This window comes from Puma concolor, chromosome D1, assembly GCF_028749965.1.
Source record: "Puma concolor isolate L17-30 chromosome D1, mPumCon1.1.hap2, whole genome shotgun sequence".
Classification (NCBI taxonomy): domain Eukaryota; kingdom Metazoa; phylum Chordata; class Mammalia; order Carnivora; family Felidae; genus Puma; species Puma concolor.
In genome coordinates this window covers 9,484,036-9,503,983 of record NC_141676.1, presented here as the reverse complement: position 1 = coordinate 9,503,983, position 19,948 = coordinate 9,484,036, and the positions used below count along the sequence as shown (strand labels likewise).

General features: G+C 51.6%; 2 long non-coding RNA genes across 2 annotated transcripts; one reads left to right on the top strand and one right to left on the bottom strand.

The window, feature by feature from the left end:
• Positions 1 to 3,201: 3,201 nt before the first annotated feature.
• On the bottom strand, positions 3,202 to 4,483 carry LOC147576426 (uncharacterized). The gene is made up of 3 exons (XR_015240784.1): positions 4,291 to 4,483; positions 3,777 to 3,953; positions 3,202 to 3,679 (listed from the first exon to the last, which is right to left on the bottom strand). It is a non-coding gene; the product is annotated as an uncharacterized LOC147576426 (long non-coding RNA).
• A 13,443-nt stretch (positions 4,484 to 17,926) lies between these two features.
• LOC147576425 (uncharacterized) lies at positions 17,927 to 19,736 on the top strand. The gene is made up of 2 exons (XR_015241412.1): positions 17,927 to 18,351; positions 19,482 to 19,736. It is a non-coding gene; the product is annotated as an uncharacterized LOC147576425 (long non-coding RNA).
• Positions 19,737 to 19,948: the final 212 nt, after the last annotated feature.

Below are 19,948 nucleotides of genomic sequence, written 5' to 3'. Positions count from 1 at the left end.
GGAAGACGTGCGGAAGGGCAGGATGCCCAGCTCGGAATCCGGGGCCCAGGGCGTCCCGGGTCCCGGAGCCGACGGAAAGCGCCCCTGGCTCCCGGGGCGATTCCTGAGGCCCTGGGCGGGCTCCCCGAGGCTCTTGGCCAAGGGCACGTTAAAAATCCGAGCGGTAGGGCAGCAGTTAACCACACTAGAGGCGACTTCCTCGTTATGCAAATTGGGAAACTGGAAACATAGGCCCTAGGAGGCCGTGTGAGTCAGAGATGTGGCTGGGATGAGGCTGGCTTTCTCTTCCTCAAGGTCTAGCAAGGAGCAAAATGCAGGCCTCGGCCCGTCCCTGGTTGTCCCCCGCCCTTCCGACCCCGTCCGCCTTTTGCCGAAAGCAAATATGGCTCCTCCTGCAGCTTCTACAACAAAGGCTGGGCGGGCTGTTTCCCGAGAGGCATGGACAGGGCCTTCCCTGAGGGAGTCCTGGCGGGGTGGGCCGCCTGAGCTTCAGAAAATCCAGAGGACGATTTTCTTTTCTAAAGAAAAGACAGGAGAAGCCACTTGGATCTGGAGACGAAGCCATGAGGCCATTTTGAGATGGCCTCTTTTATGGGCCCCACTTACAGGAGACATCTCCTGGGGTTACCCTTGGAGAGAAGCCGGTGAATGACCCTGGAAGCGCAGAGCTACTGGATGTGGCTTGCAGCTGTGTCCCAGGCACGAGTAGGTGTGGATTCGGGGATGGCAGAAATGGAGTTAGGCCCGGGCTCCTGTCTTCCAGATTCCCAGTCCGCTGGCTTCGAGGTTCACTGTTCTTAACCGGGTTCCTTCAACACAAGTGGGAGACCTATCCAAGACCCCTTTTGGGGTGCTCACAGACGTGAGACTGGAAAGTGAACTCCCCAACCTTAAAAAGGGAAGGAGCTCTACTAAGAAAAGAGGTTGCTGATGGAATTACTGTGATTTCTCTTTCTTGGGTCTTTGCTACACTCCTTTCAAAATGAACGAGCACATGTTACTTTCAGGAAGAAAATTTTAGTGGGGCTAGAGCTACAAAAAATAATAAGCAGAAGGCTGCTGGGAGAGCATAGACAAGGGGTGCCTTGGCGTGTCCGGGATAGATCAGGGCAGGCTTCCCAAGGGAAGTGACAGTTGAGCTAAGTTTGAAGAAAAAGCTAGAAAGAAGGTGGAGTGGAGGGAGGGAGGGAGGGAGATGGGGAAGGGAATTCCAAGCCGGGAGAACAGCATATGCAAAGGTGTGGAAATGGATGGCCTAATCAAGGTACCTTAAGAAAGTGTTGGCCTGGAAAATAGAGTCTATGTTGGAGAATTCTGGAAGGCTGATAGAGGGTCAAGGTGGGGAAAGGCTGTGGGCCATAAAAAGGGGTTAAATTTTATCCTGGGCGATCTGGAGACACTAAAGGATTTCTAAGCAGGGAGATACTACATTAGTTTTATTTTTGGAAATCTTATACTGAATCCATAGAAAAGCTCTTCTCTATTAGCAGTAAACAGCAGTTAGAAAATGTTACAAGAAAAAAGTATTTTTAACTTACACTGGCAACAGAAGCTTAAAGTACCTAGGAATAAAGTGAACAGGAAGTATATGAAGAGAATTAGAAATGTTTGCTGCTGGCCAGAAAAGAAAACCTGCATAAAGGAAGAAACACCATGGATAGCCAACCTCAGTTTTGTGAAGACGTCATTTGTCCCCCATGGAAACCTATAGATTCAATGCAATTTCTGTAAAACTCCACGGTACATTTTGGAACTTGACGAAATGATCCTAAATTTGGAAGAATGCATGTGTAGAATAGCTGATAAGCATTTGTCGGAAAAAAGGTTCTGAGGGTTTGCCCTCAGGGCCTGATTTGCCCTCTCTGATGTTTAAAAAGTACTATATAAAGTCGTCTAAGCAGTTGGTACCAGCTCAGGAAGAGATGATCTATCAGTGTTAACAGTCCTATTCGGGTACTTATGGGAACTTCGTAGATGCCGAAGTGACCTTTCAAATTTGGGGAGAAAGAATGGGTTCAACAAATGATGTTGAAACAATGGAGAGTCATATGAAAAAAAAAAATGACTCATTGTATTTCAAAATGTGTTCCAGACAGATTAAAGATCCAAGCCTTTAAAAAACAAAAACACCCGTGAAGTTACTAAACGAATATCTAGGAGATTATCTTTTACAATTCTGGAGCAGGGAGTGTTCTTTTGAGGTTGTAAAAAGCCATAAAGGGGCAGTTGGCAGATTGACTACTTAAAAAAAATGAAAAGTTGGATGGCTGAGAGGTCCAGTGACACAGAGAGCAGGTGACAGACTCAGCCACGTGGGAGAGTGGCACCTGGCCGCCACGAGACAATGCGGAGGACGATCAACGATGGGATTGTGCCAAATAAAAACGGCCAGTGTCTTCAGAAGAGAAAGAATCTGCCAAAGAGAAAATCATGACACTCCCAATTCCTGTAAGAGCTCCAAATTGTTGCAACAAGTTTGCAAACCCGAAAGTTACTACAACTACCTTGGTGATCAGCTGCACTTGATTACAGGAAGAAGGAATTTAGAACAGACTTGGCCTATTTGCAAGAGGAACAGAGAGAATCCAAAATTTCTGGGACTTGTGGTATTGAAGCTAGAACTGTTTGTCTTTTTCAACCAGTAAAAAATAAAATGGAGAAATACTTTGAGTAGCAAATGCTGATTAAGGTGAATCCTCAGGACAGTGACCAAAATCAAGGACATGGCTCACACAGAGTTTGTGAAAATGAATTAAAATTGTTCTGGGCCACCTGGGTGGCTCAGTCGGTTAAGCGTCTGACTTCGGCTCACGTCATGATCTCAGGGTTCGTGGGTTTGAGCCCCGTGTCGTGGGCTCTGTGCTGACAGCTCAGAGCCTGGAGCCTGCTGTGGATTCTGTGTCTCCCTCTCTCTCTGCCCCTCCCCCGCTCACACTCTGTCTCTCTCTCTCAAAAATAAATATTAAAAAATTAAAAAATAATAAAATAAAATAAAGTAGTTCCTAGTAAGTCCTTTCAGTTGTACAGAGCACTCAAGGAAAAAGAACAGAGGATATGGTCCTACAAAAACTTGGTAAGTCCAAAATACATGTAGTTACATCTTTGAGGGAGGCATACCTAGAAGAAAAATTGTGGGTATAGCTATAGGAATATGGAACAGACTGGAATCAAGTAGATAAAAAGCCAACAAAACTGTTTTTTCTTTGCAAAAATGAGTGATTTAATTTTTTAAATTACAATAAAATGCACAGAATCTTACATGCTTAAGGGCCAGTGTTGACCCTTGAATCCAGCTGAAACAAGATACAGAAGATTTCCATTGTCCTAGAAGTTCCTTTGTATCCCTTTCCAGAAGTTTTCCCCGTGCCCCCCAAGACAACCAGCTTCTGACATTTTTCAATATTAACTTCGCACGTTCTAGAATTTCACATCAATGGAATCATAAAACAACAAGCTGTAAGACAAAAGATGCCATAAACCAAGTTAAAAATACAAATGACAGGGGCGCCTGGGTGGCTCGGTCAGTTAAGCTTCCGACTTCGGCCCAGTTCATGATCTCATGGTTCTTGAGTTCAAGCCCCACGTTGGGCTCGATGCTGACATCTCAGAGCCTGGAGCCTGCTTCGGATTCTGTGTCTCCTTCTCTTTCTGTCCCCCCCCACTCACACGCTGTCTCTCTCTGAAAAATAAATATTGAAAAAAATACAAATGACAAATTGAGTTGATATTTGTAGTTTGGTTAAGTAGTGACAACGAATAACTAAAGTATAGAATACTTGTGTGTATGATTATATAGCATGCACGCATAAGTCACTTTTTGCTTATCTTTCCTGCTGGATACTGTAAGCTCCTGGAGGGCAGGGTTGTTTCTGCCTTCTTCATCCTGCACTTCCAGCATTTTGCAAGACGCTTGTTACTAGGTGCTCTGTATCTGTCGAGCAAACAGAAGATGGCTCCAGGATTGAATGCGGAGGGTGGATTACAGTCAGGCAAGAGGGCTGGTTACTGGTTGGGAGGGAACAGCCCTGGTTCTCAGCAGAGGAGACAGCAAGAAGATGTGAGATATGAGGGGGACAGAAAAGACAGGATGAGGTGGCTGATTGGTAGTGCGAAGGGTGGAAGTAAGGAGTGGGGGGGTGGGCAAGAGAGCCCCCAGCCCCTAGGAGCTGGGTGAGTGCGGGACGAAATGCAGGTTGGAGGGAAGGCAAGCTTGCTTTTGGACCCTGGGTGCTGACTTTCGGGGCCTCCAGGACATCCAGGCGGACAGACCCAGCATGACATTGGACCCACCTGAAGGAAGTCGGTCTATTGCAGAAAGTAGGTTTCAATAATAAGTATTGGCTCTGTGCTCAGATAAAAACACAGTTGCAGTCATGAGGGAGAGCTTTGACTGTGGTAAGCCATTGGGAGAGGCTGGCTGGGAAGAGTGAAAGGGAAATCTCGTGCTGGGCTGAGTGTGTGTGTGTGTGTGTGTGTGTGTGTGTGTGTGCGCGCGCGCGTGCGCGCACGTGCGTTTGCTTGCCATTCCCCACCTTCTGGGAACCCTGAGTGTTAGAACTGCCATTTGCAAGCCTCTAGATTCTTTCAAAGCTGTGACCTGCCCTCTGGACCTTTGCTGACCAGGATTTCGCCTCCCTGCCCCTCCAGCCCCAGCTCCTCGTGACTTGGACGAGGCCGGGCGTTTGGCTGGCCTCCCGGGACAGCCACCTCTTGGGGCTGGGAGCGGCGGGAGGGAGGGCAAGCCAGAGAAGAGCCGGGCTAGTTTTTTTTGTTGTTGTTGTTGCTTTTGTTTTTATTTTTTCTGGAAGACACTGGCTTATTCCAGAACTGGAGGGGGAAGAGGCGGGGGGGGGGGGGGGGGGGGTGCAGGGGGTGGGGTTGTGGTCGACAACTGCTGTCCCACCGTGACTCAGCACTCTGCTGGTCTGGAGGGTTTGAGCTTTGACTCCAAAAGTGCTTTGTCATCGAGGGGCGGGAAAGACTAGGAGGCTTGGAGGGCTGTAGCTTCACTATGAGGAGTGAGTGGGTGAACACTCCCATCTTCGAATGTGGCTCGTTGCCTAGGCTCGACTAACAACGAAGGGATCTGGATCACCCAGCCAAGGAACGGGGCTAGTGGTAATCACTTTTCCTACGTATTTCTTCCTCAGCGTCGTCCCACCCCACAGTGAGGCCTCTCCCTTCTAGGGACTGTCACCCTAGGATTACAGTTTAGGACTCCACAGCTGGAAAGTCATAAGACACTTGCAAAGTTAAGGCTGCGAAAAGACTTGGGAGTTTCCACGTCACCATGTTTTACAAATAAAGAGGTGAGAGACCTGTAGGAGGCCAGGCTTGCCCAAGGCCATGGTCACTGGCGGAAACACAAGCTGAAAACGTAGACCAGGACACAAGGTGGAATACAGCGTGGTCGTTAAAAACAACGATAAACTTGTTGCTAGAATGTGTATATCACGTGATGTGTATGTGAAAAAGCGGAGCCCCAGGTAGTTGGTGCAAAGGTGAGGACGCTGAAGAAAAATCCCAGGGCTGGAAACCTTGGTGGGGACCGGGAGGGACTGGGTTGATGTTTTAAGTGAACAGCTAACGTTTCAAGTGTCTGGGATTAACCCCGAGGTTCAGGAAAGCGAAGTGTGCAGGAAGTTGGAGTTCGGAAACTTCAAAACTGGAAACAATGACACCGAGGCAGATTCGGGTACATTTCTAGACGAAGCAGCCGCGATTCGGAGAACTTGGCTTTAACACACTTCTTGAAAACCCAGAGGCAATGTAGACTCAAAGTCTAGGGGCTCCGGATCCCCCCTTTCCAAGAGGTTAAGGCCAAAGCCATGACCTGGGACGTTGAGGATGATTGAGAGTGGAAGGCCCCCGTGTTTAAGGCAACTCAGGCCTTCCTGCCTCTGTGGGAGCTCCCACTGGGAGAGTCCAGCACACCATATCTCTGCCGGGGACCTTATCCCTCGGGCCCTGGCTGTTGTTTGCTTGTCTACCTTCCCACTGGACTTTGAGCTGCGTGTTACATTGTATCCCCAGACCCCAGCACAGCCCAGGAGCCCTTCCATTTCTAGCAGCTTGCAGCCCTGGAGATCTCTTCTAGAATCATCATGCCCAGTGGAGAGCTGGCCTCTGCCTTTGGACTGGAGGCCTTTGGAGGTCAAGGATCTTGCCTTTGATGATGTCCTTCTAAAAGACCCCATGACTATCTGCCCTTGGAGATACCTTGGAGAGGTCACCTGGCCTTTCTGAACTTCATTGCCTGTATTTATTTACGGTATCTGGAGCCAACCCTCCCCCGTGCTACCCTGGCTGCCCCCTCCCCCACTGTGGGTGTCCTCATCGTCACAATTCATGCTACGCCCCATGGCCTGGTACCTAGCTCCGTGGCGTTCCCATGTTACCCAGTCTGGGCTCAGTCACGCCCCTGCCCCCACACTGCCTCCGCCAGTAGGAGAGGTGGCAGGTGGGGAGCAGGGCTAGTGGGCTTAGAAGGAGGGAAAGAGAAGGGTGAGGCACTCGCTTTGGCAGGGGCCAGGCAGAGAGGGCTGGGAGCACCTCCATTGGGAAAACCGACACTTGTGACGTCCTCGGTCTTTCACGGTGTCCACGCTTTGCCTATAGCTGGAGGTGTCTTCTGATGCCGGTTGGGGAGAGGAGGCCCCAGTCATCTGTGGCTGTTCCCGGCGTCCCAGGCTCCTTGTTTCCTGCCTGTGTGTGCTCCCACCTGTGGCCTTGCCCTCTTGTCTCTTTTCTGCCCCTCCCAACTTTATGAAAGGCTCCCCAAGGGTTCTCCACTGCCCTGGGGGCTGGGGGGTGGGGGAGAAGTGTGACTTTTCCACCCAAAACTAACATAACATTGTGGGTCAACTATACCTCAATTAAAAACAAGGAAAGAGTGGGAGTGCCTGGGTGGCTCAGTCGGTTAGGCATCTGACTCTTGATCTCAACTCAGGTCGTGATCTCAGGGTCATGAGTTAAAGCCCCCGCATTGGGCTCTGCGCTGGGCTCGAAGCCTACTTTATTTTATTTATTTATTTTTTTAATTTTTTTTTTCAACGTTTATTTATTTTTGGGACAGAGAGAGACAGAGCATGAACGGGGGAGGGGCAGAGAGAGAGGGAGACACAGAATGGGAAACAGGCTCCAGGCTCTGAGCCGTCAGCCCAGAGCCCGACGCGGGGCTCGAACTCACGGACCGCGAGATCATGACCTGGCTGAAGTCGGACGCTCAACCGACTGCGCCACCCAGGCGCCCCTCGAAGCCTACTTTAAAAGAAGAACACAAGTGTGACTCTTCTGTGTGTCCCAAGGCCCTGCCCGCTGCCCAACACTCCCCTCCGGGACCTCCTCGCCAGCCCTTCCCCGCGGCCCAGCAGCGATGTCCTCATACCTGGAGAACTTGGCACAGCCGGTCCCTTTGCCCTGAACTTTCTGCCTGAAAAACGACCCAGTCTTCAGAAGCCAGCTCACATATCCTCTGAGAGGCTTCCCTCCCTGCCCCCTGCAGAGTGGAAAATGTCCATTCTCGGACAACTACGTGCTGGATTTCATTTCAGATCTCAGCTCCTACTCACGTTCCCTGTTGTTGAGGGACAGGCCTCCCGCCCGGCCCTTGTCTCACAGGTTGGCTCTTTCCACCTCTTTCTACCTTGCTCACAGAGCATGCAGATGAGTCTGTCTGGGGGTGTGAGGCTTATTCTGCAGGAGAGACCTGGGGACACTACGAGGCATTGGGGGCTGTGACCACCAGCTAGGGACAGTGATGCCAAGGTCACGGGCTCCCTGCTCTGAGGACTGGTCCCCTTTGTCTGCGTCTGTGGCCACAGAATGTGTCCTCAACTGGAGGAATCCGTGGGAGGCCACAAGGGGCCTGGGTAGACATGTCAAAGGATTGGTTCTCTCTACTAGAGAACGGGCCATGTGCTTCCTGGAGATGGGACCAGAGCATTCTTGGAGTCGTTATCATCCTGTAAACATAACATGCCACAGAGTTTAGACAAACTGAGTTGACACCTTATGGTGGCTGGAACCAACGAGGCCTCTAAGGAGGAAGTGGGGCAGGTAGCCAGGCTGTAAGCAGAGGGGGAGACCGCAGGTCAGAGATGTTCAGTGACTGCCTCACTTGAGGTAGCACAGCTGGCCGGAGACAGGCTGTGACCGGAACCCGGAGCCTAGCTGTGCAGCAGTTTTCCAGATCAGGGGCCCTGAGGCCTCGACTGCAATTCTGAAAATTCGAGGCATCCAAGTGGGCGGTCGGCGCTTTTAAAGGAGTCGCTATGATCGCACCAGCAGCAAATGGGTGATTTCAACATCAGCAGTTTGATTTGATTAGTAGCTGGAGTCTGCTTGGTGGGAGCTGGCGATTCTTCAGAAGACGCTACTGGGGGTCCTGCAAGGCTCAGTTTGTGGGCTTGGACTTGAGTTCTATCTCCTGAGCCTGATGTTTGTGGCTGACAGGCTTCGGAGATGACCGGGAAGCCTGGGGACCCTTGGTTATTCAGTGGCATCGCTGAGCAGGGCAGCTGGGTCCAGACCCACTCTTGAGACCTGAGGATATTTCTAGAACATACTTTTAATAGGGACCGAGGCTGGTTCCTCAGACCTACAGTGCTCCCCATGGGCCTGGAGACCTCTGCTTAGCCACTGGTGGACGCCCCAGGGTTGGGATTTGTGGGTAACGCCTCCTCCAAGGGCTCACAACCCCTCATTCCAAACATAGGATCTGAGCATCAAGTAAACTCTTCCCAAAAAGCCTCTGGGTACCTGGAGCTGAAGCTGACTACTTATCAGGGCACTTAACATGACCCCCTTCCCAACTGGGGCAATCCCACCTCCCCGGCAGGGCCCTGAGTGCCCCCTCAGCTTTCTCGGTAGAGGGCTTTCTAACAAAGCTTGTGGTCTAGGACAGACGCTTAGAAGAAGCCTGTCTGCCTAAGTCAGACCCAGGACAGCTTTCCCAAGGGAGGGGAGACTGTCTGCCCTTTCCTTTCCTACCTCTTTAGTTCTAGCTGCACGGAACCCCCTTTCAAAAACATCCCTGCCTTTTTTAATTCTCCGGCACGATTAGTCAGAATTAAGTATCTAGTTTTTTTTTTTTTTTTTCCTACTCGCTTACCTGTTCTGCTGTTCTTTCAACATTTTGGGTGTGCAGGTGGTAACAGTGGGAGGAACCCGGATGCCCTGCTTTTTTCTGGAGTTGGTGATTTTTTTCCCCAAGATTCACACCTACTTCCCCAACATTCACCACCCCCTTCCGGTTATACTAGATCCGGACTCTCCTCTGGGGAACCATTCTCTCCCTCCAGCCATTGCTATGTGCGATGATTAAAATGGCCTATATCCCCAGATGCAGGAATAGACATGTTTTCTGTCATTTGCGATCAATTCTCCAATCCATTTGCCTTTTTAAAAAAAATGTTTTAGTTATTTTCTGAGAGCGTGCACAGAGGGGAGGAGCAGAGAGAGGGGGACAGAGGATCTGAAATGGGCTCTGTGCTGATAGCAGTGAGCCCGATGTGGGCCTTGAACTCACGAGCCTCGAGATATGACCTGAGCCGAAGTTGGACGCTCAGCTGAGCCACCTGGGTGTCCCCCGTTCAATTTGCCTTTAACATCATCTGAATGGCAACAGATTCCTTCATGGGGCAGAGTTTTCAAGCCAGGAATGTGCCTTTGAGGCTACCTGATCTCACGCTTCCGTTCAGTCACTCAGCTAACAAAGCATGGCTCATAACTGGTCAGAACACATCCCAAATGCCTGAACTTTCTAATCAGGAGTCAGACAGAAGGAAACGAGGGTTGGAATCAAACCAATGAGGAAATCTGTTGAGGGGCCCTCCAAGTTCCTGACACTTCCCTTGGCTTTTCCTTGTCCTTCTGAGCGATACTCACGTTTCGGGACAATTGCTTCCAGAAGCCGCCCCTGCGTGCCGGACACAGTTGCCTGACAGGTGGCAGAGCAGGCTGGGGCCGCATGAGGTCTCATCCCCTCCCGTTGTCCCTCCTGCCTGTCCATTAGCGCTGTGTCCTGTGTGGGCTGCACCCCCGTCCCTGCGCTTAAGTCTTTCCTCCCCAAAGCTGTCCCCTTTGACATATCAGACCTACCCTTCTCCCAAACTCCAGTCCAAACCCTGCCTCTGCCAGGAAGCTTCCAAGATGGGAGCTAATCTCCTTCCTCCTCTAACGGGGGTCCCTTCAGCCTTTCCCGAGTGACAGTAGGCACTTGTGTGCCACAGCACTATCATTTCTCTGTTGCCAAGAGGAGACTGAGGACTCAGTGGACACAGGAAGCTCTCTGTCATCTCCGCTCCTGGCCCTGGCCCAGGCCCATGACAGCGCCTCTGAGCAAACTCTGGGTGGCTGAATGGAGTTGTGGAAAGGTCGAATCCTTGCCCCAGAAGGGTCCTTCCCTCTTTGAGATACGGTTCTCTGCACTTAACTGGGACTAAGGGAGGGCCCCTCCTCCATTCTTCCTCTTAGGAATCTCACGAGTTGGAATTGGTCTCTGGAGTTTGCCTTAAGCCCCATCAGCCTAGTCACCCCTTCAGCCCTGAACTCCTGCATTCCAAGGGAGGGGGTCCTCAGGCCCAAGCTATCCAGCTGAGTGGGGTTTACTCAGTCCCTTTTCTTAAAAAAGAATCTGATCATAATAAAAATTACTGATGAATGATAAAAGCTAATGCTTGTTGAGTCTTTACTAAATATATGTCAAACATGCCACTTGACGGATGAGGAAACTGAGGCAGGGGACTACAGAGTAACCTGCCCAAGAACACCCACTGTTTGAATTCAGGGCCCACACTCCTAGCCGTTCCTCACCCCCTGCCCCCTGCCCAGATCACTCGGCCCTCCGCTCCAGCTCGTCCTTGGCTCCTCACCCCTCTCTGTTTGCCCAGGACCCCTGATGGGGCAGCCCACACAGGGGTTTAGTAAATGCTTATGAAACAAGTGAATGGAACCAGGGAATTCTGTCTATCAGGTTATCCCTAGGAGGGCCTCGAAGGCGTGAGAAGGAACAACGAAAGTGCCGAAAGCCCAGCTTCCAGGACCTTCTGTCACTCTCCACCACATCTAGGAAGGGGGATGTTTCCGAAAAGTTCCTGGATTTCAGATTGACTCTCTTCACTGTTGACGTAAGATGGAGGGCATGGTGCGGTTGCCTCTTGGCCAGACCCCGTGAGAGACCTCCAGGGAAAAACCACCGCGGAGGGCCGTGGCTTCTGAGGTTGTGCCTGAGGTGGATGGATGAGAGAGCAGGGAGGTCTGCCTGGGTCAGGAGGGTTTTGATTTCCAGCAACAAAACCCAACCCACACTAGCTTAGCAACGAAGGAGATTTATTGGCTCATGTGGCTGAGAAATCAGAAAGTGGACTTGAGGCACGGTTTCATCAAGGCTCTGGCCCCATGCCTCTGCAATTCCCTCTCAGGTCTGCTCCTACCCATGGAGCTTCATCCCCAGGCTATCTTCCAGCAGCATTGAGGGTGGCAGACCTCCTTCTTCTTCCGGGGGAATGTTAGACACCGCCCCACCCCCCATCTCACAAGCATTGTCTGATTGGGTCTCACTGGACCCAGGACTGCCTCTCCGAGTGTCTGCTTCTAATTTTTTTTTTAATGTTTTTATTTTATTTTTGAGAGACAGAGAGAGTGAGACTGGGGGAGGGGCAGAGAGAGAGAGGGAGACACGGAATCCGAAGCAGGCTCCAGGCTCCGAGCTGTCAGCGCGGAGCCCGACGCGGGGCTCGAACTCACGAGCCGTGAGGTTATGACCTGAGCCGAAGTTGGACGCTCAACCGACTGAGCCACCCAGGTGCCAGCGATATTTTCAAACGATAATTCTGTTTTTAATCTTTTGGGGGAAACTTCCTCATTCTTCTTACGGCTCCGGAGTACTCTGCTGTGTGGATGTACTCTTGTTTATTGGTTATTAAAAACAGAGCTGCAACCAACAGCCACATCCCTCCGTCTTTTTGTATTATTTGCAGTGGATCCGTAGGATAGATTCCTAGAAGTGGGATTGCAGGATCAACGGATCATGCAGTTTTATTAGGTACTGGCAAACTCCCTTCCGTAGGGGACAGTCCCAGTTCGCATTCACATCGGCAAAGTGTGAGACTATTTGTTTTCTCAGGCCGGGACAAAAGAGGATTTTGTTCAACTTTTGGATTTTGGCCAGCCCGATCAGCCAGCAATAGTTCCCTTGGGGCAATTTGCATTTCTTTCACTAAGTGAGGTTGACCATCTTTCCCTGTGGTTTGGAAACACTTGCCTTGCCTCTTCCGAAAGCCGGTTATATTTTTAGTACATTTTTCTCCCCGGTGGCTGGGCTTTTAACTTACACGAGGGGCTCTTTCTACGCTAAGAAGATTAACGCGTTCTCTGTGATGCAAGTTGTGAATCTTTTTTTTTTTTTTTTAACTAGTTGATCATTTGTCTTTTTCATTTTACTTCCGTATTTATTTCAATCTAATTTAACTTTTTTTGCCACGCCAAACTTCAATTCCTTGCAACGTATTAATCTTCCCTTGTATCGCTTCTGGGTGTTGAGTCAGGATTAAGAAAGCTTTGCTCGCTCCCAAGTTATAGAAGAATTTCCCGATTGCCCCCTTGTGCTTGGATGGTGTCCTTTTATACTTAAATGGCCAATCCCTTTGGAAGGTATTCTGGTAAAGGACAGGAACACCTCCAATTGTTCCTGGTTCCCCAGGGCTCTCCAGTTACCCGAGCACTAACTGAAATCACCCGTTCTTTCCCCCCACCCCAGATTCCTGACCCTGCCTTTATCTCACGCAAGCTCTCCACAGGCAACCGGGGCCATTTCTGGATTTTTGCATTCTGCCGTCCGGAAGAACACTTCCCGCTGCTCTGGGGTTGGTGAGAGCACAAGTTCAAAGGGCTAAAAGCATCAGAAAAAGAGGCTTGGGCCTTGTTGTCTGAGCAACGGTCAACACTTCGGCCTTGGGGAAGCGAGGTCTCTTGCCCAAACTCTCCTGGCTAGAAACACAAGCTCGGGGAGGCGGAGCAGATGGGGGAGAGGGATGGCTGGGACCAGCCTTTAATGATGTGATAAGCCGTCTTTCTGCAAGACAGGCTTGAAGTTTAGAGGGGGGAGAGATCATTTCTAGCTTGGGCGCTCCGGGAGGGAATAAGCTGAATTGATTTTGCTCTATGAAGTAGAAGTTAAGTAAATATCGATGAGTTGGAGAGGGAAATCGATTCAATTTGCAAATCAATCTGCCGATTGATTTTTGGCGGGTCTGCCTCCAGCGAGTGCTGTGAGTGAGTCTGGAGGGGTCTTTTGGGAGGATTGCAGCTCTCAGCTTCCTTCCAGCACCTAAAAGGGAGACCCTGAAGGTCGTGGGCAGGGTGACGGGCACAGGAAGTGGAGGCCCGTCCTGCTCGCCTCTCTGGAGGGACACCTGAATGATATCGTACCAGCTCTGCTCGCCGGACAGCGTCACTGAGAGGACCGACCCTGTGGAATGCGACTTACAGTCAAGTATCCCACCATATTATTATTGTTCATGTGGCCCGGATTTTGCAAACACTGCCCCCCCCCCCCCACCAAACAGCCACTCACAGCTTAGCCGCTCTGACCCCTGTACCTCCCTTATTACCCTGAGGTGACCCTGACGCCCCAGTCTCGTAGAATCAGACGTTGTTTAAGAGTTAAAGGGAGCCTAGAAGTCACGGTGTCCCTCTCGGTGTTGGCTGTGTCAGTTTAGGTCGAGAAGGGTGGCAGGTGTGGACCCCAGCTCTGTTAGGACTTAGCTTCGTAGGAAGCCGGGGATCCCAAGGGAGCATGTCCTGACCCTCAGCTGCGTGCAGAGGGAGGAGTTGCCCGGGTTGTGTGGCTCTAATCCAGTCTGCCCCACATGCTGGCCTCGTCCAGATCCAGGACCGGCTCTTCTGGAGGCTCGGCATGGGTGGGGTGGGGGCGCCCACCACGAGAGGTACCCCCCTTTCTCTGCTGGGCTGCCTCAGAACTGAGCCGTGCCTTCTTTGAATGAAGTGACCTCTGCCCGTTCCTCAGCCCCTGGGGAGTCACACCCACATCCTCTGAGTACCCCCGGCTCTGATGCCTGCCCACCCCCGACTCTGTCCGTCTGTCTTCAGACTGGCCACCCATTTCCTTTGCCTTTGCCCCATCTGGCCTGCCTTCCCGCCTCCTCTCTGTCGGTCCCCTCCCCAGCCTCTCACTCTCCTCCCTGCCAGAGTGGTGGTCAGGGCAGAGGCAGAAGGAGTCGTCTCCCTCGGGCAGGGTCTGGGTCTCTCTTTGTGTTGCCCACATTGGCTGGTGGAGAATGGCTTTTGAAGGGCCCGAAAGAGAAACCCTCCAGGACCTCCCTGAAATGGCAAAAGCAAGCCTGTGCCTTGGGATAGGGGTCGAATCATCTGACCTATCACTGAGGCCCTCGGACGTCTTCCTGACCAAGTAAGTATACTAGACCGTCGTGAGCCACGCCGGTGCCCAGACGGCTCGGAGGCTGGAGGAAGGAAGCCAGCTTTGGGGCTGAGCTGAGCCACTGGGTGAGGATGCCCGGGGGAGAAGGCCTCGGCAGGGAGCCTGCTGGGACGTTAACCGGTAACCTTGCCCGGCTCCGCATCTCCTGGGAGAAGAGCGCAAGGCCCCTGCTCGCGGGGCTCGAAGCAGCATGTGGGGCCCACGTTGCCAAAAAGGACCGTCTTGGTTGGTCAGTTTCCAAGGCATTTGCATCCAGAGGGAAGTGAGAGGGAGCATCGCGCGCGGTCAGGAAGCTTTGTCACCCCCTACCCCCGGCACGCGGGAGCCAGCAGTCTGTACCAGTGCTCCCTGAGGCCCTGAAAAGAGAACACGAGGCTGTCCTCTGTCCTTCTCAAGGACCTAGCTCGCCGTCCGGAAGAGGAGAGGCTACCCCAGCAAAGAGCTCTCTCCCTTGTCACGATGAGCCTCGATGTGAACGTGTACGAAGGTCAGGCAGATATAGGCGAGTTCTTGCTTTCATCACGATCCCTGCGAGGAACCAGACGGAAGGGAAAACAATCTCGAGAGGCTCCCCAGAGATCTCCCTGGATCTCCCAGTCTGGACATATTTGATGTCCCTCAGGACATGCTGCTCCCTCTGCCTGGATGCCCTTGCCCCAAATCTTTGCTGGACTGGCCTCTTGGTGCTGATGGCTATGCTCAAGGGTCAGCTCCTAGAGGCCTTCTCTGACCCCTATCCAAAGTGGCCTATCCCCCTAGGACTCAGTCTCTCTCTAAATAACTGCTGTTTCTTCCTTACAGTAGTCAGTATTATTTCTGTTTAATAGACTTACGTCCCTTTTCCAGCCTCCACTGACAGGAACGCGAACTCTCGGGGAGCCAGGCCGCTCCGTGGTGATCATCGCCGTATCCCGGTGCCTGGAGGGGTGCCTGGCACCTGGTGGGTGTTTGGGCGGCAGCTGCAGAAGTGGTGGGTGGTCTTGGGGGTGATGGAGAAAGGAAGAAGGTGGTTTGGAGAAGCGCGGAGATGCAGGGAGGAGATACCTTTTCCTTTCCATCGGCTTTCCTCCTTGTGTGCCTCTTGAGGGGCTGATCATGTGAAGAAAGAGACACCCCACGGACCCTGTCCCTTTGAGTGCCTTCACCAGGGGTCAGGCAGAGGGCAATTTTTCTCTGTGTGACGCTGGAACCCGGGAGCCCCATGCTGGAGAAAGTGGGGTGGGCCCCTTTGACCTGCTGAACTTTATTTCTTATTTATTTACTTTTTTAATGTTTATTTATGTTTTGAGACAGAGAGAGACAGGGCATGAATGGGGGGAGGGCCAGAGAGAGAGGGAGACACAGAATCGGAAGCAGGCTCCGGGCTCTGAGCCGTCAGCACAGAGCCCGACTCGGGGCTCGAACTCACGGACAGCGAGATCGTGACCTGAGCCGAAGTCGGACGCTTAACCGACTGAGCCACCCAGGTGCCCCTAACCTGCTGAACTTTAAATGTCAGTTACCCAGCTGGGAACAGGTTGAAGGATTTCCTTCCGGTTGGTCTGTCCACAAGCTCCGAGCTCTTCTGGCAAACGAGGTCCCCTTAACTTTGCCTCGTGCTGGTCCCACTTGCTAGTTTGGTTGAGTTCCTTAGACGCGGAATCTGAGACAGAGGTTTTTGTGCACAGGGCACGGGAAGGGAGAGCTCTCAGGATGACAGCCGGTCAGAGAGGGGAAGCAGGGGGCACCTGGGTGGTTCCGTCGGTTAAGCATCCGATTTTGGCTCAGGTCACGATCTCGAGATTCGTGGGTTCAAGCCCCGCGTCGGGCTCTGGGCTGACAGCTCAGAGCCTGGAGCCTACTTCGGATTCTGTGTCTCCCTCTCTCTCTGCCCCTCTCCTCCTTACATTCTGTCTCTCTGTCTCTCTCTAAAAAAAGAAAGAAAGAAAGAAAGAAAGAAAGAAAGAAAGAAAGAAAGAGAAAGAAAAAAGAGGGGAAGCAGGAAGGGGCAGATGGAGAGGCCAGGCAAGGCTGTTTTCAGCTGAGGTCTGACCACAGCCAGATCCTCTGGGAATTCTGGAGTCAGTGGCACCACAGGGCTGTTCCATCTCGACACAAGGGGATGGGATTTTGTAGCCCTGTGTCATAAAGTCTTTGCGGCAAATCGCCCGCAACAGGGTGTCATGACTAGATGGCTCCTGTCCACCAAGGCAATTCTCCGGATTGCCGGAGAATTGCTCTGTGGGCCAGTAGCAGACAACACTCACAGCCAGGATTAGAACCCGTGAAGCCGTTCGAATGCCCTGTTGCCACGTCTAGGGGACGGGACGTGTTTTCTAACTCACTTGTCTGATGTCAATGCTTTCGTGTTTCTGGGTGTTGGCCTTGTTTCCATTACCGGTCGGAAAGCTCTAACCCTGTCGTCTTACCCAGGCTGACCTACTGCTCAGAAGAGCCATGAACCACAATCCCCTGGGGAAACACACACACATATGGCAGCAGCCTCTGAGGTCAGGTGCGTGGGACTTCCAGAGGAAGTGAAAATGACAGCAGCAGCCGGACCACCCAGGCCAGCTGGCCAGAGCCCAACCCCATGGCTCACTTTGCCCTGTGACCCAGAACAAGCCCGTTCTCCCTGAACCGAAGTTCACTAGCCCCACAGTGAACGGCAGAACTAAGCCACTTGTTAATGCCACTGCCACCAAGGGTCCCCTCGGGGCCCGAGGCGGGTCAGAAAGACCCTGAGGCCTGGCCGCCAGACTTTGCTCTTACGAAGCAAGGAGGTTCAAACTCTCTCCTTCTCCCCCTCCTTCCCTCCCTCCCTGTCTCTCCTTAATGTGCGTTTGCCCTAAGACCCAGCCCTGGGATACCCAGGAATGGACAGAAGGACACACAAAAGGCAAAAAAGACGTTCCTAGGACAACTCGGAGGCCAGGGTCACTTCTGTTCTCTAACAGTGCCGAGAAAGGACGTGCGCATAGACCAGAATTCTGAGCAGGAGCCAAGGCGGCAGCTGGGCCGGGCCCCCAAACCAATCTGGAGGAGGAAAACAGTGCAAAGAAAGATGTTATTCAGGCCACAAGCAGTCCGTCTCTTCTGCTCAACCTCTCCCTCGCCCTCTGAAATTCTTCTTCCTACTCACGGGCTCCAGCCTTTTCCGTCCTGTGACTAGTACGTTGGAGGGGGGGTGTGTGTGTCAGGAAAACAGGTTGCCCTGACGTTGCCTGGCCAGATGACTGCAAATGGCAAGTCATGGACCACGCAGGGATCCGGGATCAGTGCTGTCCCCCAGACACCAGCTGTCAGCCCCTTGGTGTCTTCCATTTACCATCACGGAGGGGACCAAGGGTTTTTCTCTCCCTCAAACCATACGGTTAGACTTGGAGCCTCTTCTTTTTTTTTTTTTTTTTTTTTTTAATTTTTTAAAAAATCTTCCTTCCAATGTTTATTTACTTTTGAGAGACAGACAGAGCGTGAGCGGGGGGAGGAGCAGACAGAGAGGGAGACCCAGAATCCGAAGCAGGCTCCAGGCTCCAAGATGTCAGCCCAGAGCCCGACGCGGGGCTCGAGCCCACAAACCGTGAGATCGTGACCTGAGCTGAAGTCAGATGTTTAACCGACTGAGCCACCAGGTGCCCCTCGGAGCCTCTTCTTTTTGGAAGGCTTGTGGGGGACTGAGAGGAAGGGCAGCTGAGGTAAAGTATGGGGGCCACCAGCTTCCCCAGGGAAAGGGATTTCTAGGCCAAGACCTTGTGGAGTCTGTTTGTGTCCATCTGGCGTGGTGAAAAGAAAGGAAGCAATTCTCAGCGTGTGTCTACCCCTGCACGATAAAAGGAAGGAACTATTGATACACAGCGCCTCGGATGAATCACAAAGGCCTCAGGCGGAGTGAAAGCAGCCAGTCTCCAAAGGTTAGATACGGCCAGGTTCTATTTCTATGACGTTCTCGGGGGCAAAACTGTATGGAGGGAGAACAGGTGAGTGGTTGCCAGAGGTCACCAGTGGGGAATGGAAAGGCCCAGCAGGAGGGAGGTTTGGCAGGATTGTTGTGTATTCTGTCATGGGGATAGTTACACGAATCTGGGGATGTGCTAAAATTCAAAGAATTGAGGGGCACCTGGGTGGCTCTGCTCTCGCTCTCTCTCAAAATAAATAAACATTAAAAAAGTAAAAAATAAATAAAATTCAAAGAATTGTACACCCACGAAGAGGTCAATTGTATTGTAGTGACAATTTTTCAAATAAGAACTTTAAAAGTTAATGATGACTGGGGCACCGGGGTGGCTTAGTCTGTTAAGCGTCCGGCTCTTAATTTCAGCTCGGGTCACGATCTCATGGTTCCTAAGTTCTAGCCCTGTGTCAGGCTCTGGGCAGACAGCACACAGAGCTTGCTTAGAATTCTCTCTCTTTCCCTCTCTCTCTGCCCTTCCACCCACACGCGCTGCCCCTCGAGCTCCCTCTCTCTCTCTCTCTCTCTGAAAATAAATAGATAAAACTTAAAAAAAAGTTAATGATGATAGTAATGGCTGACATTAGCTTTCTTTTTTTTTTTTTTTTTTTTTTTAAATTTTTTTTTTTTTTTCAACGTTTATTTATTTTTGGGACAGAGAGAGACAGAGCATGAACGGGGGAGGGGCAGAGAGAGAGGGAGACACAGAATCGGAAACAGGCTCCAGGCTCTGAGCCATCAGCCCAGAGCCCGACGCGGGGCTCGAACTCACGGACCGCGAGATCGTGACCTGGCTGAAGTCGGACGCTTAACCGACTGCGCCACCCAGGCGCCCCATGACATTAGCTTTCTATGTACCCAACTCTGTGCTGAGTGCGGTGCCTCCATTATCTCATTTATTCCTCTCAATAAGTCCATTTGGCACTCAGATGATGATGCACCTTGTTCAAGGTCAGGTAGTAGTAAGTGGCAGAGCAGGAACTTGGACCCCTGTTCTGCCTGACTCAAGAGACTGAGATCTAATCACTGTGCCTCATTTGGAAGAGGTGGGGTCGAGAGCAGAAGTTTGCTTGTGGAAACGTTCTATTTTAGGTCCCCCTGGATCATTGAAGTGGAGACGTCCCGTTGGTGGTTGATTTCGACATTCTGGAACTCAGAGAAGGCTGACTTAGCAGTGCAGGCGTGGGGGTCACCGGCATGTGAATGGGGCTGAAGAGCCTGGGAGATGGACACATCTGACTGGGAAGAACTAGAAGGAGACTCAGAGAAGGACCAAGGCAGAAGCCTAGAGCCTGCACACCTAAACGCAGTCACTCACACACCGCCCTCACTATTTATTTGCCACATCAGTACACGCCCCCTCTTGTTTTCTAGTAAATAGAAAGTTCGTGAAGTTCTCCTACTTTTTAATGTAATGAGTTTATTTCAAAAGGAAATTTGTACATAATGGGTGAAAAAAAATCAACGTCAGAGCCGTGAAGGGCATTGACGATATAAACACAGCGAAAACAAAACAAGACCACACAATTCTAGCTAGGTAAAGGACATCTGCAAATGTG